Source organism: Sus scrofa, chromosome 15 (genome assembly GCF_000003025.6).
Source record: "Sus scrofa isolate TJ Tabasco breed Duroc chromosome 15, Sscrofa11.1, whole genome shotgun sequence".
NCBI classification, from domain to species: Eukaryota; Metazoa; Chordata; class Mammalia; order Artiodactyla; family Suidae; genus Sus; species Sus scrofa.
Window position 1 is genome coordinate 112,252,910 of NC_010457.5, and position 25,915 is coordinate 112,278,824.

Genomic DNA, 25,915 nt, shown 5'->3' on the forward strand with positions numbered 1-25,915 from the left:
TGTCTGCTAGTTTCCCCTCCCCTCCCCTCTTGGTCTTCAGAAGTCCGTTCTTCTTTCCCATTGGAGGCCCCTTTTATACTTAATAGTCAATCAAATCACAGTGTGTTTGTCCATAAGGCGCCTGGTAAATAAAGTCTCCTCAAACTGCTTGAGAGGTATCAGCAGACCTGTTCAGCTCCGTTTGGCTTTTTATTTATTTATTTTTCTTTTGTCAGGTGGTCTGAATGGAGGAGGGAAGTGCCCTAGATTTCCAGATTTGTCTTCCACAGATTCAGTGTTAAGCACTTAGTGCTGTTTGTATTTTAAGCATAACTTTTATAAAACTCTATTTTGAAAAGCTATGACTAACTATGGATATACAGAAAAAGGAAGTTAACGGAAATAAGCCCCCTTTGAATCTGTTTCTTTAGGCTTCCCTCATTTAGAAAAACAAAAGCTACATTGCTTGCTTTACCAATGACTTGTGCCAATGTTACTTCTCCCATTTGCAAAATGTTAAAAAATTTAATTGGGCTTATTAAATAAAGTACAGTGAAATAGTTTAATGTTATCAAAAGCCTACATAAGGTGGTGTGAGTAAATGTTGTTTCATAGTTTATTTTAGCATTCTAGAAAGGTTGGCATGGAAACCTTGGGGAGGCATTTTACATGCTTGATAAATAAGATTTTCAATTGAATATTCTAGTTATTTATTCCCATTTAGAATTAATTCTAATGTTTGTTTCCATCTAATTTTAGGGATATATTTTTTTCAAATGGGCAGAAGCAGCTTCAAATGCTAGTTCTAGCACTTACTGGCTATATGACAATTGCTATGTTAATAATCTCAAAAAATTGAGATTTAAAAATTGATTTAATAGTAATCAGAGGAGATAAATGAGGTAATATATAATACATTTAGCAGAGCACCTTGCATAAAGTATACATTCATCAACTTTCACTCTTATATTTATAAAATAGAGAATGAGTAAAAGAAAAAAATTCCTCAGAATAATTTGGTTCAGAATCCTTTTCATCAGCTATGCTCTTTTCAATCCTTATGTCTTTTCTTGAATATTGTGAAATGGTGAACATAAAATGTCTCAAGACCCTCACTAATTTATATCTCAATAAGCTTCTGTGGGTTAAAATAAGGGAGTGAAAAACGGTCCGTAATTTTTTTTTTTTCTAATTCACTACCTAGTGTGTTATTCTGTTACTAACTGGACCTCTCTTACCTCTTGGTAATTAGTGACTGCCTGTGTCCCTTGGCATTGGGAGACCTGGATTCAATTTTTGCCTTTTCTGGTAAGAAGCTGTGTGACTTTGAATAACGAATTTCATCTCTTCAGACCTGGGTTTTCCTGTATATAAATTAAGTAGAGATAAGTCCTATGTTTCCTAATGCATATAATTTTTAAATATTGTGATTGTAACAGTCCATGGTGTCAGGACAAGGTCTTAGTTTCTGGGCACCATTTTTTTTCTTGACACCACACTAAATTCAAATATGATATTGAAAGTTATATAAAGATTATTTTCATCCTATATGGCCCTGACTCTGACATCCCTGCAGATATGCCCAGAGGCCATCAAATTTTTTGCAAATGACTTTTTTAAGTAAATGTGCTACTATTTTTTTTTAAACTTAGAATCACAGAATATTTGGCAAGTTTGATGATACTTGTTTTCAAAAACCTTAGCAAATAAATGACAATTATTTCTAAATTTAAAATATACAGAGATCAGTTTTCCATATCCATATTTGGAAGTGGCATTTCTTTGGCATGAAACAGTTAAGAAACAATTAGTGTATTTATACCAAAATAACCAAATGATATGAGTAAGCTATGATGTGAGAATAACTAGAAGGAGTAACTTTAATATTACAAAATTTGCCAGTGTGGAGATGACTGTTAATTCAAGGAAGGCTAACATGTAGGCAGTGACCAGTTGCTGAGCTGAGGGGGGTTTCAGCCAAAGCAAGTGTGTTCCTGAATCAGCTGACCCTCAAAGTGTGACTTGAATTAGGGACAAAGATAGTTATGCCTCTGGAAAGGATATCATAGCATAATTATATAGACCTTACTCCTCAAAAACTCCAAACATCCTAACTAATCTTTTCATAAAGATATCAAGAAGAATCTCAAGAAGACTTTAAGACTACATATGTAGTTTTGTCCGAACTCTCCGTTCTTACATTAATGTATTATTATTATTGTTGTTATTATTTTTGCCCCATGAAAGTCTGGGAAAAAAATCTTCACTATAAACTGATTAGTTCCATTTCCTGCAGTACTTCTTTTCTTGTGGTTGCTGGTTTTCAGCCAATTCTATTTTTGCATTTATTTTCTCCATTACATTCCTTTTTTTCTCCTGAGTAAAACAATTTTTGTGTTTTTCATTTTGTCAAAATAGAATTCTTCTCATGTCGTGTCATGATTTTGATATTTTCAAAGCTTAAAAAGCAATGCTGAGGAGATATGTCTGCATAGTTAAACATACCAAGGGCTTTTTAAAAAGATCTGATAATTCAGAAAGTATTTTCAACCATCAGTGGTTTGGGAATGTCCAGTTACTTTTTTCGTTAAGTCCTACACTGTTGAATGTAGCAGTCAGCTTGATGCAGCTGTGGTTTAAAAGAGGAAACTAGGAAGGCGTCTAGGAAGTGACCTCATGAGAATTCAGACAACTAAGAGATTAAATAATAATAATAGTATACAAATAGCTTACTTCACTGTCTGAGTGCAGGAGAATTCTCAAAGTAGAAGAAACTCAATTCAAATATGCGAACAAGTGTCCACATTGGAGCACTTGGAGAGAGGAAATGGAGTAAGTCAGACTTTTCTGTCTTTGTTTTTGGTGGTATTTTTTTTTTCCTTTCCTCCCCCCCCCTTTTTTGGTACATTTAGAGTATACTAGACTTATTTGGGTAAGGTACGTGGGCGTTTGCATTTCATGATGTAAGCATTTATATGTTTAAAAAGGCTGGGACTGTCTGGGAGGGAATCCTCTGTCCTTCTGCCTCTATACTATATGATGAAAAATAACCACGAAGTTACCTTAGACTTCATCTAATTTTCCTCCTAAACGAGCTGTCTGTGCTAGATCCTCTCCGAAGTGTTGGCTGACCTGGGTCCTGCCCGTTTTTTTGCCTTCCTGAAAGTGAAAGAAGGAAGTGCTGCTATACTTAGAACTATAAGTCAAACAAGATTACTGTTTTCTGATCATGGTCAATTGCGTGTTGGAAAAATTTCATTTCAAACATGAAATATCAAATATGCAAACCTCTTTCCTAAGCCTGATCCTCCACAGCACGTCTATGGATGGGATATAGTTCAGAATCTCTAAAGCTGACCGACCACAAAACCAACCAATACTTTCTCTTCTCTCCCAGACCTACTTAAACAAGATCTGTGATTATATAAACCCAGTAGACCTGTAAGCAGGAAGGCTCTCATAAACGCTACACCCTCACTATCTGGAGTTCTTTGTACTAATCTGGGCATCTGGAGGATAAATCATAACTAAAGTTATGGGTTGGAATTGTCTGTTTCTTGCAGCAACTCTTATGTCTGATATCTGGTGGGTATCCTTTCCCCATTACCCCATGTGAAAAAGGAACACTTAAATTCAACCTCCTCTGCCCTGTTCTTTTTCTCCAGAGCACATATGTTGTAGATAGATCTGATGTGTTTTATATTGATTTAATTAATTCTTTTTTTTTTTTTTTTTGCTTTTTGCTTTTTAGGGCCACACCCGTGGCATATGGAGGTTCCCAGGCTAGGGGTTGAATTGGAGCTGCAGCTGCTGGCTTATGCAACACGGGATCCGAGCAATGTCTGTGACCTACACTATAGCTCGCGGCAACGTGCCGGATCCTCAACCCATTGAGCAAGGCCAGGGATCAAACCCAGGTCCTCATGGATCCTAGCCGGGTTCGTTAACCATTGAGCCACGAAGGGAACTCCTGATTTGATTAATTCTTTATTGTCTATTTTCCCTAGGCACAGTGTTCAAGACAGCAGGAACATTTTTTGTTTTGATGGGACATTGATGTATCCCTAACCCCCAGCCCGGGTTTTAGGCACATAGTACATGCTCAGTATGTTTTGAATGAATACTTCTAGTTGCTATCTTCATGCATTCATTGATGTCCATTGGTCTTTGGTCTTCCTCCTCAAACACATTACTCTGCTTCTCTTCTCTTTCTCTCATTTGCCACTATTCCTGTGCTTAATGGTAACTTTCCTCACGACAGTGAGTGTATGCATCTGATTAAGGAATCAAGTCTTCTAGGTTGTTCTCAAGTGCTTGGTGTGATACCACATGTGGCTTTGTCTTCCTAGAGGTGAAGGTTGAGCTTCCCTATGTTCTTTGTTACTGTAGGACAGTCGTTTTTAAAGTGTGGACCCTGGACCAGCAGTCTCAGCAGCACCAGGGAACTTGTTAGAAATGTAAATTCTTTGGCCCTGCCCCAGGCATAGTGAATCAGAAACATGTGGATTGCATCCCAACAACCTATTTTATCACTCCCTCCATGTGATTCTAATGCTAAAACTTGAGAACCAGTGATAGACACAGGCTGCGTCCTTGACTTTGTTTTTAACTTTTCAAAAGCCCTGTTATGTCTCTGTATTCATTTCTTCAGGGGATACAATAAGAACTTATTAAACTAAATTCTTTATCAGGGTTAAATTTTATTTAGTAGATTTTGAGCATGTTGAACCAAATCTATTAAACTATGTGCTTTTGTAGAATTTTGCAGTGTAGATCCTATCAGGTTTGGTTTTTTTTTTAATAGAAAATATCCAAAGTTAAGTTTCTAGAAGGCTTGATTATAGTCCCTAACCCCTTGTTTTATGCCTGCCTCCTTTATCCTCATGGAACTTGTAGCTTCGACTCTAGAACCTGCTGGAGGTGAGTCATAGTTCTTCAGGGAAAATATTCAAAAGAGTTAATTGTATCTAAGGCTAAAAAATAAAATGTTTTAGAACAGGAAATATTAAACAGATATTATCTTTCCCTCTGGACTTTCTATGTAATTCTGTTTTAGAGAAAGACAGGAAAATTATTCATCTTTTAGTTTTTATATATGAATTCTGCTTTGATTTACAAAATAGTAATGTAACATTGCATTTATTTTTTAATTAAGACTGTTTCTATTATTTATGGGAAGATCTTTCAGATGCCACATTTCACTCTTAACTTGATTATATTTTGGTTAACATACTGACAGTTTAGTCTTTTGCAGACTTGGGTTCCAGCCCTATACCTTTCACTATGGCTAAAAGAGCACCAGGAGTAGGATTCTCCCTCACAAGAGCAACTCGAAGGGTAGTTGAACCCATGTCTTCTTAGGATCTGCAGAAATATTTACACATATTTCTTAGTCCTTTTTTTTTTTTTTTTTTTTTTAAATACGCTCTTAAAATTAGAGTCACATCTCTAGCCTCTCTGGAGAAGACCAGTTGATTTTCTTAAGAATCTTTGTGTCCAGGAGTTCCCTGGTGGCCCAGTGGGTTAAGTATCTGTCATTGTCACAGTTGTGGCTTGGGTCACTGCTATGGCATGGGTTTGATACCTGTCTGGGAACTTCTGCATGCCACCAGTGTGGCCCTTCCCTACCCCCAAAAAAATCTTGGTGTCCAAACTAAGAGAAAGGAGGTGCTACTTGTCCCTCAAAATGGAGTTTGCCTGGTCTAGATGAAAGCTGAACTGAGGAGGATTATAGACAAGAAAGCAGGGCTATGGATGAAGCAGCAGCAGGTGTCAAGGATGCAATATTAGAGCAACAAGGGCATTGCATTTTAAAGGGAAATAAGCAAGTTGGAAAGACTGGAATTTCATTCTTGTCAAGATTACATTATTAGCAGAGCATTTGGTCCAAATCAACGTGTAGTCAGTGCATTGTGTGGGGGGTAAACTGAGTAAGTAAACTCAGCAAACAAGTGTGTGTGTGTTCTGGTAAAGAGATAATAATTGAACCCATAGGATGACGGACATAGCCTGATAAGAGGGAGAAAAAGTATACATCTCCTAATGAAAATCATGGACATAACTGTTAAGTCCATTAAAATAGCTCTTCAAGAAAAAAAAAAAAATATGAGTCTGACAATCAGGAATGTTATTTATTAGTGTATCCAGCCTTATCATTATAAGGACATTATAATGACAAAGCATCTTCTAAAGTCCCTTTTTAATTGTTTTAAAAGTAGAATTCCATTTAAAAAATAAGTAAAAGGCAAGTAGATTCATCAATTCCCCAAAGGATATTAGCAAGATGAAAAAATGCTCCAGAGAGAAGCAATAAATACTTTGAACAAATATGTATGTCACAAGTACCTAAATAGTATTTATTTCTCACTTTAACTATCAATTTTAATTATACACCTATTTTAAACCCAGTCACTCACTTCTGAACAGCTGAAGTCATTTGTTGAGATTACATATAGCCTAGCATTTTCTCTTTTGTCTCTTGCATTAGTAAGTGTGGAAGGAAAACAAATCCAGTAATTCTGTGAGTGTTGAGAACAGTTTTTCCTAGGTATATTTAATTTTGACTAGATCCATGGGAAAGTGATGAAAAAAACCCTGCAGTAACAGTAAATGTAAGCCAGTCCTGGTTTTGCATAGTGTCCATCATCATCCAGGACCCAGATGTTCTCTGTGTTTTTGCCCTGCCATCCTCAACACAGCTTCCATTGTATGCCCAAGATTTTTATGTCCTCAACTCCCACTGACTCATCACAGACCCATCCTGAAGAGCAGGGAGAAGGAAGAGCAGGAGAAGGCCAGGATCCACCCTTTGCCCAAACACACCTCTTGTTCTCAATCCCATTGCCCAGAATTTAGTTATCTGGTCCTACTTTGCTATCAAGGTGAAATGGGCCTTTGTTCAGAAGAACCATGTGTCCGACGACTCACATTTGAGGATTCTTTTGATGAAGAGGAAGAGGAGAATGGATGCGAGAGGATAGTTTGTAGCCTCTGCCTCGCTAGAATGAGCTCTATTTACTTTGTTAATCAGAAGAGGAAATGCAGATTATTAGGGCCTCAGTGAACGTTCCTTGTTCAGTTACATGATTATAGGACAAATATAGACAGGAAATTAAATATCTCTTGCAAATTGTGTAATTTGAGATCTCAAAGTTGCCTGTTATTTGTAATGCTTAGTATTTTTCTCAGCTTGAATTAAATCATAAATCCTAGTAATTTGTGTTGATAAGAGGACAGACATTTATGAAGTTCCAGGCAGCATGCCAAGTTCCTAGTATATATATTAACACATTTTTCTGTATATCCATCCAGTAACATAGGTATTTACCTTCTTTTATAGTTGGAGAATCTGAGCATTAGAAGAATTAACTTGGTTAAGGTTACATAGATAGTAAGAAATGCAATTGAATTTTAACCTATGTCTGTATGATTGTAAAGTATGTACTCACCCCATGTTTTCCTGTTTCCTAGTAGCTTCTCGGTGTCACTGGCCTTGCATTTGATTTGTGTCATCCATCTTTAGATCCCACTTGTTAAGGATAGAACCTATAGCTACTGACTGAATCTACTATTTTTGCTGGTGCTATGATATATGTAAATTTATAGACTATACAAAGCCATATAGGGCCTTTGATATGCTCAATTTCTGATGCATCCAAGTAATGGCTAAAATCCAAGTAATGGCTAAAATCTTACTGAGCAAATAGTTGACCTGTTAAGTAGGAAATCCCGCACTGTTTTTTCTTCAGAAGAAAAACAGAGGAGTTCCCAATGTGGCTGAGCAGTAATAAATATGACTAGCATCAGTGAGGACGTAGGTTCTATCCTTGGGCTCACTCATTGGGTTAAGAATCCTGCGTTGCTGTGAGCTGCAGTGTAGGTTGCAGACGCAGCTAAATCTGACATTGCTGTAGCTGTGGCTGTAGGCTGGCAGCTGCAGCTCAGATTTGACCCCTAGCCTGGGAAATTCCATATTTTTCAGGCTGGGTCCTTAAAAAAAAAAAAAAAAAAAAAAAGAAAGAAAGAAAGAAAGAAAAAAGAGGGGAAAAAAACCCCCAGATTGATTTGTAGGAAAGAAAAGACAATTTCCTCTCTTTGTTCTAAGTTCTTAATCCACCTGTGTCTCCTCGTGTCGTGGGCTTATTTTGTGCATGTTCTGTGTCCCAAAACATTTGTTCTTCCTCTTTCAAGATGTTTTCCTCACCATTTCATAGCATGGCTTTTAAAGCTATTTAATTTAAGAAAGCATACAATGTTATTGAGTGGGTATTATATTGGAGTGCCACAGTAAAGAAAGTGCAAACAGTATTTTTATGAGCCTAAAAAAGATTTTCATGAAATGAGTTATAAAATAATTAAATTTGCATTTGCGACATTTATGCTTATTAGCCTTGAGAATACTGAGGCAGAAGTTGAATAAAATCTGCCTTCAGTACTCTTGAGATGTTTATTTGTTGGCTGAGTCATTTGTCAGTATGGTTTAAATGGTTATTAAAATTTATTTTAAGTAAATGCTAAAATTTGAAATATAAAATTTGCAATATATGGATCACTGGTTTAACTATTTTTGCAGATAGTAATTCTTTCTATTCTTAATGCTAAATTTAAGTGAATTTAAACAAGAACAAACAGTTTTGGTCACTAAACAAAATAGGATACTCTTGGGAGTTCCCTGGTGGCCTAGTGGGTTAAGGACCTGGTGTTGGCACTGCTATAGCTCAGGTTTAATCCCTGGCCTGGGAAATTTTGTATGCCATGGGTGCTGCAAAAAAAAAAAAAAAAAAAAAAAAAAAAAAAAAAAAAGTGTATTCTTATGCAATCTCAGGGTAGGTACTGCTGAGAAAAGTCTTAGACTCCTCAGGGTAGAGTCTTACTAAGAAAAACTATCTTTAAACAGTGTCACTCCTTTTTAAAATAAACATGTTGATTATTTCCCTCCTTTGGCTAATGGGAAAACAAGTGCCCTTGGTATGACTTCAACTCTCATATGATCTCGGTTTTACTTATTTCATATAACTCTTCATCATCATCATCATTTTCTTCATCATGCCTAACTTTTAATGAGTGCTACACCCGGACCGTGTGTTATTTCAGTGAACCCTAGGTGACGTCATTATCCCCATTTTAGAGAAGATATCCCCAATTACCCAATTATCTCACAGCTTATAACCAACTGGGCCTGGATTTAAGTGGAAGCAGTCTGAAATCCCAGGCCTGCCCTCTAAACTCCACTATGATGCCCACATACAGATTCTTAGATCTGGAACTGTCCACATTTACATGACCCTTTTCTAGCACTTTCTTGCTAAATCTTCTATCTTTATTTTTAGCTGGGCCCCTGGAATTCAGGGTCACAGAATGATACCCCACACTGAAGTGGATGTGGACTAGATCTACAGGCTTTCTGCATTTGCCACTTTGAGTCAAATAGCTGATTGTTGTAGTTGACCATCAAACAAGCTTGATGGATTTTTCACCAAGCATGGGGTAGTGATTTTTAATGTACTTTAAAAGCAAGGCTAACCTGCTCTCTGGTGAGCTCCTGTAATAGCTGCAGTTTGCTGGCTTCTCGCCCTTCCCCACACACCAGTTTCCCTTTCAGATTCTTTTTCTCTCAAGGGTTCTGTGCTGCATTCTGTGCTCAATGCCCCGTTTTTGCCACTTCAAAACCAAGTGTAAAATAAGACTTTACTTTCACATTATTCTTCATCGCTGCCCCCACCTCCTCGTCAAGATATGTTTTTAAATATTATGTCTGGTTTCCTGATTGTTCTGTTTTCAAGGTGGAAGTTTTAGAAAGTTCACAATGGTGTAAAGAAGCAGAAACATAGAGCCCCAAGCCTACCACCCAGAAGCTGCTACAGTATATATTTTGGCAAATTTCCTTCTAGTCTTCTTTTGCTGTATGAAAAATTTCTAAGGCATGAGGAATTATTTGTTAATAGAATACAGCCCTTTAAAACAAAGACCTGATTGTCAAGGTTTACTTCCAGTTCAGATTAGTCAAAAGTTTCTGGTGGTTCTGGGGATTCAGTGTGGAACTAAATTGGTTTGTGTTCAGGGAAATGGATGCAATGTCCCCCCACCAGGGGAGGACGGGGAGAGTTACTCTCAGTTCAGACCGTTGATGAGAGAACTGTAGCCAGTCCAGGTAAGAAAGGTGTTACTAAGAATTCCATGAACACAAGGAGGATGGAAGCAGGGAGTTGGCCCAGGGAATGGAAGCTGAGTGCTGGCAGAAGAACCAGGGATCTCAAGAGACCAGTGTTCCAAAGGGTCAGCCAGCTGCCTGGCTGCCCCAAGGGGGCTATGCGCCATACCAAGATAACCTGCCAAAATGTGTGCAACCTCCGCCTTAAAACATAGGCCAACTTGATTGTTTCTGAGCCCTGTAAGTAACTGATGTGAGACCTTTTGTTAGTTTGCCATTAATAACAGCTAACCTAAGTGTGTGTCCAGCATGGCTAATCTGTTTCCTGGTGTTATTTCACTGCGCTCTTAAAATGAATCCATTGCTATTAGGATCTTCATTTTACAGATAAGGAGTCAGAGGCCTTGAGAAGTGATGGCTTTGCCCAAGGCCACTAGGATAAATTGAGGAATAGGAATTACAATCCAGGGACTATCCACCTCCAGAGCTGTTACCCTTAACTGTCACACGGCCTATGATTTCTTCTTTTGTCTAGGGTTTATGGTGGGATTCTAATCTACTAGAAGAAATTGTGTGTGTGTGCGTGTGCGTGTGTGTCTTGGCTGAGATTCGGGAGGTATTTCTGGATGCCCTCAAATTAGTGTCTGAAGATAATATTGCTTAGCCCTTCTAAATTACTTTAGGAAAATCTTACCTCTAAATACATCAGCTTGGGAGTTCCCTGGTGGCTCAGCAGGTTGAGGATCCTGTGTTGTCACTGCTATAGCTCAGGTCTCCGCTATGGTGTGGGTTTGATCCCTGGTCTTGGAACTTCTGCATGTCACAAGTGCAGCCAAAAAATAAATAAATAAATAATTTGTAAAAAATACATCAGCTATTCAGACTATCTCCTAACTTTGAAATATTCTGGACTCTTAATTCTGTCAATAACTTTTTTTTTTTTAGCTGAACCTCAATTTTATTCAGATAGAACATAGAATTATTTAACAAGAATGTTTTTCTCAATTGCCACAAAACCACAAAAGTTATATATTCAATATTTAAGTGAATTACTGCTCTGAAATAGCAGTAGTTTCAAAGGTATTCTGCAATGACATTGAGAAATGTCCACAAAAATCATAAGGTCATGTTCCCCTGACTTGCATTTTATTAAATAGAATACTTGCATATTCTCTTAAATTGAATATTTGCTTTTTACTTTTTTAAAATAGCTTTTTGGAGATACAGTTCACATACCACACATTTCATCCATTAAAGTATACAATTCAGTGATTTTTAATTTATTCACAGATATGTGTAATCATTACCAGTAAACTTTAGAACCTTTTTATCATGCCAAAAAAGAAACCTTGAACCCTTTAGCTGTCACCTCCCCAAACTCCCCCCTCCCCAACCCAGTCCTAAGCAACCATTAATCTATTTTCTGCATCTACAGAGATTTCCCTATTCTGAATTTCCCTATTCTGGATTTTACATGAATAGAATCATGTAATTTCTGGACTTTTGTGACTGACTTCTTCCCTGTAACATACTATTTCCTAAGTTCATCCAGGTTGTAACATCTGTTCAGTTGTTTATAATATTTTTGTCTAGGTGGTCCTCACCCATTTTAACACTAAAATCTGACTCTATGTATCCTTGAGAACTTCACTGGATAGCCATAACATTTCTCAGGAGTGTTGCTGAACCCAAGTTCCTGTGCCCTGTGAGGCCAAACAAACTGAAATGTTGAACTTTGGATCAAAGAAAGGTCTATTGAAGGACCATGTAAGGAGACGGGTGGCTTGTGATCCCAAAGCCCCAAATTCCCTGATGGTTTGGGGAAGAAGTTTTATGGGGAAAATTGGGGGGGGGGCAGGGTGTTGCAGCATGTGTAACCCTCTTCTGATTGGTTGGTGGTGAGGTAACTGGGTAGTGTTCCTGGAACCTCAGTCATCAGCCTTCTAGTTCCAGCCAGTCTAGGGTCCTTCTGCTCGGGCTCAGACTGAAGTTACCCTCTGTCTTGCGATTGGGTGGGGGCCTTGGTTCCTGCAGAAGAACTCAGAAATATATTGTTAGGTATATCCCTTGAGGAGGAAGCTGACCCTGCCTTATCTCTGCACCATTATCTCTTGACTGTTCCTCCTTTGTTTCCGTGTTTCCTCCCTTCCCTAATTAGTAATTGCTTGAATCTGCCCTTTGGAACTCTGGGAAGGTTTAGGAGGCTGAAGCTTTTTACCTACAAACATGAAAAGGGAAAGGGAAAGGCTTTTGTACCCAGGAGGGCCCCACAGGATCCTGCTCAAATTCAGTCCCCCTTTTGCATTGATTCTCTTGTGAAGCAATAATGAGAATGCAGAATAGTCAATGTATTTTGGATCAGATTTTGGGGAGGTTTATAATTTTAACCTCCATTAATAAAATTACAAAGCAAGAGTAAAACTGCTGATTATATTATATAATTATATTACTTTCGTATACCTCTTTAGGTTTTCACAGATATACCATGATGTTTGTGTGTTTTATGTATTATTTATTATGTTGCATGTATTAATATGTTGTAAGTATTGCTTTTTAGGTGATTTCAACTGTATCAAATTAAATATAATGTTTGGTTAAAATAATACAGAAGAGTATAATTTCAAATTTATTCTTTGCACTTCTTTGTCTTTCTTATAAACTGATCTGTCTCATAATAGTAATTGAACTGGGAGTAAATGTTTGTATCTTTGATCTGTTCATTGTACCTTAGTGAGTAATATTATGCAAATATTTAGTAATATATGTGTAAACCTAGGATGAAGTTTATAAAAAAAAAAAATCCAGAAATTTAGCTATTTAAAAACCTTCTTAGAATGAGAGGAATTACAGATAAAAAAATTAAATTATAATAAATTGGCATTTTAACTTTATGCTTTTTTATTTCAGTACTGTCTCAGATTGAGATAGCTGAATTTTGCAATTATTCTCCTAAATATGTGCCAATTACCGTATCAGTGCCATAAGTTGGACTAAGTGTTTTTGTCAGTTCTTTATGACATATGCAAGTGTAAAATACACAGGCAAGATGATGTCACATTTTGGTAGTATTGTTGCAGCTATCTGCGTAGTCTCTGCAAAGACTTTAATAGATTTATCATTGTGCTTCATTTGAGTTTGAATTGGTGATCAGGAGAACCAGGCAATTGAAAATGTGGATCTTCCTGGCAAACATAGGGTTTGATACACAGTTATAGTGTCAATCACGGATTTAGATAACACTGCAAATCAAATTATGTAGCTATAAATAAATCAGTACAGGTGATATCAGCTTGTATTGGAAAAGTATTAGACCTATCTGTAAACATCAGCTAATTAAATGTTTCTGTTCTAACTGTAAATGATCTTTTAGGGACTATTTACTTAGAATTGATTCAGAGCTTCTAGAATAGATACCATACACTTGAAATCTTTGGCTGAGCCAAAAGATGATTTTGGTTCTAGTATATTTATGTTCATAGTAGTAATTCTGGGTATTTTTTCATGCTTTCCAGATCCTCAAAACTGTTAACCTCCTTGTCTTGGATAGCTCTGGAATAATATTTTGGTATCTGTTCAAGGAAATATGAAGCCTTTTTAAGACTGAATATTATTGATATGTTAGCTAAAAAATGATTGTACTCCTCAGGTGCTTTTTGTAAGAAAAATATTTAACTATTAGAATAGGAAGCTATTTCAGAGTGTCACTTAGCAGCATAAATTTAGTTTCTTGTTAGTCTAAAGAAATTTAAAAATATGATTGTAATTTTTTTTTTTTTTTAGAAACCAATGAAAAGTCTAAGCAGTTAACTGGGCAGAAGGAACATGTATCTGTGCCTCTCTACCATGGGAGTTTTTGCCTTCTCCCTTTGCTTTATTTTCCAGTCTATTAAGGGACAGTGCGCCAGTGTTTGCATTGAGTATGTTTATTAGTTGTGTGTGCAAATATTCTGAGGACAGCCCACAATAGTAGGGATATGTTTGTAGGATTTTTTTCCGCTAGGTGATCAAACCACACTGACCCAAGAGTAAATAGTGAAAATAGTAGACTGATGTATCAAGAGCAAACCTATTTTGAAAATCCTTGATGTGATCCTGAAAGGTATTACTGTTTCACTTTATTTGGGATTGTCACTTGACAGCCCTTGACATCATGTTATCAGTCAGATGAACAAAAAGATATTCTTTACTGCCAAGTTATAAGAATTAAAAGGGCTCAGTTAATGTGGAGATCTTGACCTTAAAAAGTGCCATAGCTTTTTATTAAAATTTTAATGGAGAAAATACCCAAGAATATATTATATAAGTGCTGAACTTCAAAATTTGGCTTTTTAACTTTCCTTAAAATTTTCTCCAAGTTTTCTTCCATCCAGTAATCACAGAAGGTGGTTACTGCATATTTCTGGTGCTCTCTGAGCTCATTGTCAGTGACAGATTTGGGGCCGAATCTCTTATTCGAAAACCAACATGGCTTTTGTGTGGTTTGGGCAATTAAACAAATAGGTCTTCCTTGAGTTTCTCAGAAACAAATTTGTACTAGCCTCTTATTACAGACATTTAAAAAAAACAGATTGTTGTTTTTAAATTCATATTTAAATTTTTGACGTTTACTATTAAATGTAAACATAATTGGATTACAGTATTCATTTAGATGATAATAAGTAAGTTCCTTTCAGAAGAAGTCAACAACAATGATGAAGATCACAAGACCTTAGAAAAAGATGACCAAGGAAATCTTTTGTTCTAAAATTAAGTCCCAATTTTGGGGTGTTCTTTAGGGAAAGAGTCCTTTAGGAATTATAGGTTCATAGAATTGTTTCTGTAATTTAATATTCAAGTGAGCATCTCAGCATCAAGGCCAAAATTTTGTTTCCTTAGATACTCAAATTTGAGAATATTTTTTCTGCATGAAAACATTAGCTACCTCAAATGATTAGTCCATATATTCTGAGTGGTCTCATAAATTAGGTCAAATAAGTGGCCGAATCATGGAGTGGCAATGAATACAGAATTAATTAGACTCAACAGTTTATTAATCCAGAGTACCTTCACGTATATTACAGAAACATTATTTGGTTAATACTAAAGTTATTTATCCTGGTCTTTATACTTAGCACACTGTAGGAACAGAAAAAAAAAAAAATCCATAAATTTTAAGGTAACCCCCAAATTGATAATGACCCTGGACAATCCTTGGATAGGCAGGCCAAATGAACACAGAGTTTAAATACAAATTTAAGTTTTAATCTAGATTATCACTTACTAAAATTACTATCTAAATTTCTATCACTAAAATTACTAAAATTCTATCACTTTCTCTCTTAAACATCAAGATCATAGAAAAGATATCTTTTTTTTTTTTTTTTTTTTTGCATGTGGAAGTTCCCTGGCCAGGGATTTAGCACTTGCCACAGAAGTGCCACAGCAGCGGCCCAGGCCACAGCAGTGGCAACATTAGATATTTAACCTGCTGTGCCACAGGGATCTCTGAGAAAAGATATCATTTTAATATTTTGTTGAAAACCAGTTATATAGGTATAGCCTTGAATTAGAAGTTAATTAAGCTATTAAAATGTACTTGTTCTTAAAGAAGGAAACCACTGATTATTTTTCCACAACTAACTTAATAATAACAATGATGTTTTTTGTTAGCTATTTTAACACATATCTATTTAGGAGTTGGTTAACTTCCCTCTCAATGAGCAAACATTAGGGTGCTCAACAATAATTTGATTAAATCAATGTGATACATGCTGGGAAAGAAATACCTGCTTGTTTTTTCAGCATCTCAGTTCACAGTGGGCAGAGGCAGAGGAGGATAATAGGGAAATTTAATATATATTTTAATCTAAAGTAGGCCAGGTATTTGCATTCGTCTTACCCAACGTGTACAGCATTTCTCCACAACCAGTTATGACCATTTCTGTTTGTCTCCAAAGTCACATAGAGGGTAGAAGGCAGTCTTCTGCCCTTTTCCTCTGACTCACTGATTCATCTATTTTTTTTTTTGCATAAAAAATAGCAAACACTAAGCACATTTCAATATTATTTTGCTGAAAAGGATTTGACAAACTTGTTGGCATATGAGCCAATGGCATAAAAGAGTAAAAAAGTCAAAGTCGTGGTAGGAAATTCACTAACAACTCTGTCTTAACATCTTTCACCACAAAGAGCATGATTCCAAAATATCAGCCCACTCCCCTGCCTTCTTCCCTTTCTTCTCTAAACTTTACTTTCAACATGCAGATCATTTATCTCATCGTATCAGAAATTGTATGAACCATCTGTAAACTATCCCACAGAGACAGTATTACAGCACAAATCCAAAAAGTCCAAGTTCCCTCAGCAAAAACTAACCAACGAGTTTATGTGTGAGACTCAGCCAGAGATGGTCTGTGTTCTTGATCAAAATATTCTACATGATGCTCAAGTGAGATAGATTGGTTGAATCCACCTGACTATGACCTTGAGCAGGTTAGTCTTGGTGAGTCATATACTATTTTCTACCTGATGATGACAGATAAAATCACATGCAGTATATTTGGCATAGGTGCCAAACCTTAAATATGGTCTACATTATCATTTCAGTGCTCATTGATGCCTCTATGAGCTGCAGAAGGGAAAGGAAATTTAGCTCAGGTTGGTTAGTTAGGCAGCTTCCTGATAAAATGCTTTGAAGCCTGAATCAGAGGCTGGTGAAGAGAAAATAATATATTCAAGAATATGAAAGAGAGAGTCTTCTTCACTGTGAGCCCAGGGTTATTTCAGACCTTTAAAAGGATTTGGCTTAATTACAAATCAATCAACAAATACTAAATGGAATGACTACTAATTTCTCAATACTGTGCTGGATAATGATGCAAACCATCATAGAGGCCTATAACCAATGTCATTGCCTTCCAAGCCTTGAAATACATGGAGACAAAGCTAATGCACATACAGGTATCAAACACTGTATATATGTACACACCTGTGATTAGTTTCTAGAGTGCATTATCCAGAAAGTAACACAATTGGTCTCTTTTGAAGATTGGATGAGAGTTTTTGGTTCATTTAACCATTTTATCTCAATATAGTCTCAGTACGGAAACAACCAGAATTTGTTTTTATTCATTATGCTTTTATGTGCTTCTAGTTGCCTTGTTAACTTACACATAGCCTTCCCAGGTATAAATTAATTCAAATGTTCAAAATTTTATTGTGTCATTCCTTTTAGTGACTCATTTATTTAAACTTGGATCTGCATTAGTCTTCAGCTTTAAAATTTGGCATGGGGGATATGAGTTTATCTTGGGAAAAAAAAGTGGTTTCACTTACCTAACATTTTCATTTCAAATTGTATTAGGAAACTTTTAAATATTATTTTGAATAATCTGAGAAACTTAATTAGGGTAAGTGGTATAGTAGGCAGAAATCTGTGTTTTACAAAAATTGTGACGTCTTAATTACTTATCACAGTTACCATTTATTGATGGAAATCTCTGGGCAGAAATTTTGTTGTACTTTACATCAAGACTCTCATTTCTTCTTCTCTCTACTTTTGCAAAGTAGATGTTATACTTCCCCCTTGAGACACTTGGAGGTCAGAGAGATTACACAACTTGCCCAGGAACATACAGCTTATGTCATGAGACCAAGATTCCTATCCAGGTTTGTGTGATCCCAGTACCTGAAGTATTTTCACTTCACCCTTCTTTAATGCAACTCACTTTATTTACTATAAATTTTACTTAAAAATGAACCTGGTTGCTTTGTTTGCAAATATTTTCTCCTATTCTGTGGGTTGTCTTTTCATTTTGTTTATGGTTTCCTCTAGTGTACAAAAGCTTTTAAGTTTTAGGTCCCATTTGTTTATTTTTATTTTCATTATTCTAGGGGGTGGATCCAAAAAGATATTACAGAGATTTATGTCAACGAGTGTTCTGCCTCTGTTTTCCTCCAAGAGTTTTATAGTATCAGGTCTTACATTTAGGTCTTTAATCCATTTTGAATTTATTTTTGTGTATGGTGTTAGAGTGTTCTAATTTCATTCTTTCATTCCTGTTTCCCCAGTACCACTTATTGAAGAGACTGTCTCTTCTCAATTGTATATTATTGCCTCCATTGTCATAGATTAATTGACCATTGGTGTGTGGGTTTATTTCTGGGCTTTCAATCCTTTTCCATTGATATATATTTCTGTATTTGTGCCAGTACCATACTGTTTTGATTATTGTAGCTTTGTGGTATAGTCTGAAGCCAGAGTGTGATTCCTCCAGCTCTGTTCTTTCTCAGGATTTTTTTTGCCTCTTCAAGGTATTTCATCTTTCCATAAAATTTTATTTATGTGAAAAATGCCATTGGTAGCATTCCCATGTGGCTCAACAGTAACAAACCTGACTACTATCTATGAAGATGCAGGTTTGATCCCTGGCCCTGCTCAGTGGGTTAAGGGTCCAGCATTGGCATGAGCTGTGGTGTAAGTCACAGGCATGACTCAGTTACTCTGTTGCTGTGGCTGTGGTATAGGCTGGCAGCTGCAGCTCCAGTTTGACCCCTAGCCTGGGAACTTCCATATGCTGCCCCAAAAAGACAAAAAAAAAATAAAAAAATAAAAAAGAGCCATTGGTAACATGATAGGGATTGAATTGGATCTGTAGATTGCCTTGTATAGTATAGTCATTTTGACAGTGTTGAGTCATCCAATCCAAGGACATGGCATAGTTTTCCATCTGTGTCATCTTCAGTTTTTTTCATCAGCAAGGGGAAAGGTGGGGGTGAGGGATAAATTGGGAGTTTGGGATTAACATATCCACACAACTATATATAAAAGGTAGTCAACAAGGACCTACTGTATGGCACAGAGAACTCTACGCAGTATTCTGTAATTACCTATATAGGAAAGAATCTGAAAAAGAATGGAGCTGTATATATATAACTGAACCACTTTGCCATACACCTGAAACTAACACAACATTGTAAATCAAGTATAATCAAATATGTAAAATAATAATTAAAATGAAGAAAGAGAAAATTTAAAAACTAAAAAAAATTGTCTAGTAGACTTTAGAAATAAAGTGAACCTGGAACTCACAACATAAGGTAGATTGGTGTAGATGGAGTGTTTTACAAGAGAGTAATTTGGTATTTTCACCATGTATTATGGATTAAAATTTCAATATGTATAAATCATAGGTATGAGAAAATATAGTCAATAAAATAAAGACAGTGTAAAATAGTCATATCACTTAATGAAATAAAATTGTAACAAGTCCTATTTAGTGGTAGATATAAACATACTTTACATATGAATTATGTAATAGGACATAGTACCCACAAATATGCCTAGAATACAACTCTTCTTTATATATAATCAATGATACCTTAACTAACATGATGGATAAAATAACATTTGGAAAACATGTATAACTATTTGGGGTCTGTTTCTCTGTTTTAGGATTGTTTCAGGTTTCTTTAGATGCCAAACATGTTTTGAAGATTTTAAGGGCAGTTTAGAATGACACTTTTTTTCCTCTCAATACATGTCTCTTTAGAAAACAGATTATTGAAATCTTGGCTTTAAAAACTTCTTTGAAAATATGTTAATCAGGTTTCATTTTGTATTTACTTAAAGATAATAATTGTGATAATTATATAAAGCCTCCCTCTCTGAGAGCTTTCATTCTGTTTGGATCTTTTTTTTTAAATCATCCTTTTCTTTTTTTCTCTTCTCCCTGTTTTTTTTCTCCTTGTCCTCCACCCCAACAGTTTCAAGACAATCTTAAAAATGACAAGAATAACCAAGTGGCAATGAGAGAAGTCTTTATGGCAGTGGGGAAGGACAAGTAACACTTTTCGCCTTGACTGTGGAAGAGAGGGCTATATGTGGGATGATTTTATTAATAGGAATCCAAAGGCTTTAAAATAATTATTGTTGGATGTATATCTTTTGAAGCTGGTTCCTTCTTCTGTCTTCTGTTGAAGACATCCTCTCTCTTCCCATGTCACCACTCAGGCCAGCATAAGGGACAGAACTCTGAGCAAGTCATTTACTTCTCAAGGCACAGCTCTTCTTCTATAAAAGGGGGACACCTCAGCATAGGTATTTTCTTTTCAGAGAATTAAAAGTGATATCTATGTAAAGTTCCAGCCCTCCAGTAAACACTAGTATATATTAGCTATTACTTGCTTAGAAACTGTTGAATTACTAGGTTAAGGGAAGAGAATGAAATCATAGTCATGGACACCTCACCCTCGATTCCTCATCCATTTTCAAAAAATATGCTTATCCCAATCACACTATTTAATTCTGTGTGTAGTCCACTTGCAAACCACCAATATTTGTATGGAGATTGAAACATATTATATGTACATTAAAATACAGTTGCGGCAAGTACTTGATTTTTCAGTTCTTGCAGAGCCAGTGTCTAGATTGTATTAGCCTTTTTTAAACTGGAATATTCTTCTGGCCATTTCACTGCTCGTTAAACTATCTATTAGAAGATGAACAGTGGAAAGGGAAGTATATAAAATAAAATCCAAGTTATTTTTACCACTTTTTAAAAGAGAAACTGCTGTTAATTTTTTTTAAGGGATTTCAGTTATGGGATAATGGTAAGGACTTTTCTTTTTTGGGGTAGGTGGGGGGAAATCTGGCAGCTATTGCATTATTTTACACATTTAAATTAGGTTATTTTTACTCTACCAATTACTGAAGGTAGTTGTGAGTTTCCTGCAGTGTGCTGAACCTTAATTTACACTTTACCATCTGTCTATGTCGTAAGGATTTAATAGATTCTGCCCTATAGGATCCTCTTGTATATGTAATCCATCTTGGAAAGACATCCACTTTTGGTAAATTTACCTAAGCTGTACTATTGGGTCTCTAAATTAGAGACACAAGTCCTAGTAAAATATAAGAGGCAAATAATGATTATTTTTAAATGTTGCTTGTTTTTTTCTTATTTTCAATGTGTAGAACTTTGAATAAATATTAATCAGTTGACCTAGTGACAATGGTATTATGGTAATAATACAGCTAAGAGTACTGTAAATTATTAGCGAAGTCACATGACTAGTATCCTATTAATCTTAGAGTTTGTTTTCTATATAGATTAATCATGGCTTTTCTCCCCCAGGAGTAAGGGAAGATAAAAAAAATTACAATTTACCTTATTGTATGTTTATAGCACACAAATTGATACATTTGTATTTTATTTTATAATTTAAACTCCTAATAAAAAAAAAGTTAGGTGAAGTTCAGGACTTTTTTGTGACATCAAAACTGCATAGTTATGGGTGTTCTCTTGTGGCACAGTGGGTTAAGGATCTGGCATTGTCATTGAAGTGGCTTGGGTCACTGCTGTGGTATGGGTTCAGTCCCTGGCCTGGGAACTTTTATATGCTGTGGGCACAGCCAAAAAAAAAAAAAAACAACCAAATGGCATAGTTACGTTCTATAAATTGTAGGTTGATGTGAGAAAGTTAATAGTGTTGAGTTAAATCCACATGTAATACCAGATGATATTTAATAAGCTTAATTTAAGAACCACAGCTTTTTATAATTTATAGTCATGTTCATTTCATATATGTAAGAGTGTATATATGTGTACATATAAAATTTTATGTATCGTATTCATGTAAATAACAGTATTATATGCATATAGCTTCAATTATACAACTAAATTTGTGTGTCTCTATATATGCATGTGTATCTGTATGCGTGTGCTGGGGGTATCTTTAATGCTACACCTAAAAACTCAAATGATTATGTAATTATAAATTATCAACATTGTTATATAGAAAAAAGCTTGGTCTGTGGAGTCAGATAAAGCTGAATTTCAGTTCAGTCTGCCCTTTACTGCATATATAATTTTTTCATCTCTCTGATTACCAATTGCTCACCTATAAGTTAATGTATATCAAAAAGAATCTCTGTGTAAAGTAAATGAGACAATATGAAATGTGTCAGGCACAGAACAAGTCTTTCAGAATTAGTTGACGTTCTCCTAAGGGTAAAGAAATGCACAATTCGAGTCTCAAAAAAGCCATTCTTTGTTAAAAAAAAAAATGAGATGAAGAATAGGATATGCTAGGGAGTTTCCATTGTGGTGTAGTGGACACAAATCCAACTAGTATCCATGAGGATGCAGGTTCGATCCCTGCCCTCGCTCAGTGGGTCCCAGTTCCAGGGTTGCAGTGAGCAGTGGTGTAGGTCACAGTCACAGCTCAGATCCTGCCTTGCTGTGGCTGTGGCTGTGGCTGGCAGCTATAGTTCCAATTCCACCTAGCCTGGGAACTTCCATGTGCCATGGGTACGGCCCTAAAAAAAAAAAAAAAAAAATGATATGCTTTGGCTTCCAAAACCATGTAGTTCTGTTATGTAGCAATTCTACAAAGAATTCAGATTTGAGAATTCAAGCTCTCCTTTCATTTTTTTAAACTGTTTTATCTTTACATAAAATAGGAAGATCGAAGAAAATATGAAGTTATGAGTTTAAAAAGTCCAATGGCCAAAAAAATGCTTCACGTATAGAGCATACATTAGGTCCTTCCAGCAAGTAAATAAATAGGAGAAAAAAAATTTTTTTAACTTGATACATATTTTTAAAAAAATAATTAAAATGCTCATATTACCTGTTCAACTGGAGAAAAAAATTACTCCAATTATACATATCCTAAATTTTGTTTTTGCTTTAGATACTATAAACCAGCATAAATAGACCTTTTCTTTCTAAGATGCTCATACTGGCTGGTGTAGGAGTTGTGTGCAGAGATTCACCCCCAGAATCAGGACCCTTGAGCAAAGGTGCTTTGGAGCAGCTGCTTAGAGGGCTTTAGCATTCCACTCCTCCCCACCCCATCTTCTCAGAAAGCCATTCCCCCCAAAAAGAAAACTAATAAAATAATCACCCCCAAAAGAAAAAACTAACAAAATAATCATTTAAATTAAAACCAATGTATTTACTCTGCCAGTGTAAAAGTCCCCAAACCCCCTCACTCACTCAATTTCTTTATGCTTTATAATTTTGTAGTCATCACCACTCTCAAGGTAAGCGAGCTCGAAATAAACAGATATCCAAGTGACAGCAATGCTTAAAATACTAGCAGATTTTATAGCTTGAAAGACCTAAGAAGAGAAAAATGCCATTGGTAATAAAAATAGCTGTATTTCATATTAATATTGAGGATTCTAGAATCACATCCCCTGGCTTCATGTTCCTGCTGTACCACTTATTTGCTGTGTGTCTATGAACATGTTATCTAACATCTCTGTGCCTGAGTTCCCTTTGTCAAGTATGAAAAATAAAGTATAACCACTAGCTCATAGTGGTTATACAAATGTTGTAAGGATTACATGAGAAATTCTATTATTTCTCAATAATAAGAACAATAATAATAATAACAATAATTATAAAGAAATCTATGTTACTTAGCACAGTGATGTTAAAATAAGGGTTAGTTGTTGCTATAATTTCCATTATTACTATTACCAAATGTTTGTCATATTACATAGAAACAAATTTGTGACTCCGCTTGAAGGCTAGAATTCTTTCACATTTTTAATAGTAGAATATAGTCAGTGTTTTTTCCAAAAAATGATATTCATTGTGCAACGGTTTTTAAATGGAAGAAAGGAAAGAAATAAGAACACAAGGCTTCTCCTTTTCACATTTTTTTCCACTCAAACAGTGAAGCTTTATATAGTGCTTTTCTCAGTAAAGCACCAGAAATAAATTGACTGCTGTTCATTATCTGGACACAAAGTGTCCTGATTGCTTCAGTTCATCCAGGCATGTCAATTATTCCACACTATATTCGGCTTTAGGATTCAAGCTTCAGTAGGAAAATATTCCTAAGTAGCTTAACCAAATGTACATTATGGTAATAAAAATGTCTAAGACAGTCCTACAAGGAACAAAGCACTCAGCTTTGGTAGGGAATGAGAGTTCCACAAACCCTGTATTTTTATCTAGGTACAATTAACTCATGCCCAGAGGGACGGTTAAGATGACGACCTGCCACAGATTAATTGAATTTTTGCGTTTGTCCTCATCCTGCTATTCACTACCTTCTATCCCCTTTCCATGTTTTTTTTCTTTACTAAATAGCTGAACTTACGCTCTTGGCTGGGTCCACACTTGAATTTATGAGTCATTTTAGCAAATCTGGATGGAGAAGCTTTTTCAGATGTCATAGGAACTATAACACAAGTACAAAATATCAGAAATATATTAGTCAAAAATGAAATCAGTTGTTCAATGACACCATTAGATACCTAGTATCATTATATCTTTTTACATCTTTCTGTATTTTTAGAATGTTGATGTGTTTTTAATCCTACTCTTTGCCTGTGGTCACAAGATGGCTACTACACTTTCAAGCATCATATTTGTATTCTAGGCAGGAAAAAAAAAAGAATTTTAAAGAGACATTTTTCTTCCCAAGGTTTGTGTTTTAATTTAGGATGAAAGGCTTCCTTCAAGAGTTTTTCCCTTATATTTTATTAGCCACAACTGGACCATTGCCCCAATCCAGCCAACCATTAGCCAAGGGAATTGGCTGAGTGGACAATGGAGTGTCTGCTGCATTTCTTTTTGATTAATGAGAAAATCAGTCTATTCCCTAGAACAGACTTGTACAAGTCTCACAGCCGCAGAGAAGTATTGGTTAGCTCTGGTGGCTTCTACCTTACCAAGCTGTACCCCTCCATTAATCAATCAAATGGCAGTGAAATTCTGTCTAGAACTGTGTTATTATTCTTGAACAGCCAATTTTAATTACATTTATGTAATCATTAGAAATATATAGTATGTTGACAGACAAATCACCATACTGAATATCTGGCAAAAATCTCCTTTGTAAAGAGATTTTTGTATTTCTTAGACCTTTAGAGAAACTGATGTAGATTTAAATCTGTCAGAAAACTTCTTGAAGCATATTGTTTTCCTCTCTGAAGCTACTGTATATTCTGTTGCCTGCTTATTTTCATAGTAACAATCGCAAGTGGGATGCTCTTTTTAGCTATAACAGGACGAGGCTGAATAGGCCAGCTGAGAGCTATTTTACAAGAAAATTTAGCAATCACTTTGTGGTAATGGATATTGGTTTGTGGCACATCCGTTCCAGTTTCTGCCTTGTTAAACACTTTAAAAGCAGCTTCAGTTTACTTAGCTTCTCTTTCTGACCCTCTGGGAAAGACAGGTTTTATGCATCTTTGCAACTGGTAGTGAACAAAGCAAAGTTAATCCTAATTGCATATTTTACCCATTGACATTATGTAGAGAAGGCTACCTGGATACTTTTTAATAACTTTCAATTTTATGCTGCTTCAAATGCTGAAAAAGATGCTGATTCTTTACAATACAAAGTTCTAACATAATCTATTTGTATATCTTCCCAGAATATTTAAAAAGGGATTTTTTATTGTTTAGAGAAAGGAAGCAAAGAATTGTTAAATTTCATTGTTGTCAGTTCTGGTGGAAGCTATAGCTGTTAATTATCCAACTTTGTATTTTAGATCAGAAACACTTAAAGTATGATTGCTGTTGGAATAAGATTCTTAATGAAATGCCAGATTTTGAAACAACAGCCCTTGTCCTCCTCTCCTCCTCTGAGACTATCAAACCATACCCAAAACATTGAGGTTGTTCACAATATTTGTTTGATGGAAAAAGGAATGTGCAGGGAATCCATATGTTTATGATTATGGCAATAAAATACATCCTACTTTATATAAAGTAATGCTTATTCTAGATCTTAGCAGTAGACTGCCATGAGTGCTGTATTAAAAAATGTATGATTAGATCT

General features: G+C 35.7%; 1 protein-coding gene across 15 annotated transcripts in view; it reads left to right on the forward strand.

The window, feature by feature from the left end:
• MAP2 (microtubule associated protein 2) overlaps positions 1–25,915 on the forward strand; it is a 306,355-nt gene that overhangs the window by 96,332 nt on the left and 184,108 nt on the right. For 2 of the 15 annotated variants that reach the window (XM_021074987.1, XM_021074991.1), the window contains exon 1: positions 2,664–2,811. The exons of the other annotated variants lie outside the window; for them this stretch is intronic. The gene's annotated coding sequence lies outside the window, so the exon portion shown is untranslated. Of the gene's footprint in view, positions 1–2,663; positions 2,812–25,915 lie in introns of those variants that run through there. 15 annotated transcript variants of the gene reach the window in all.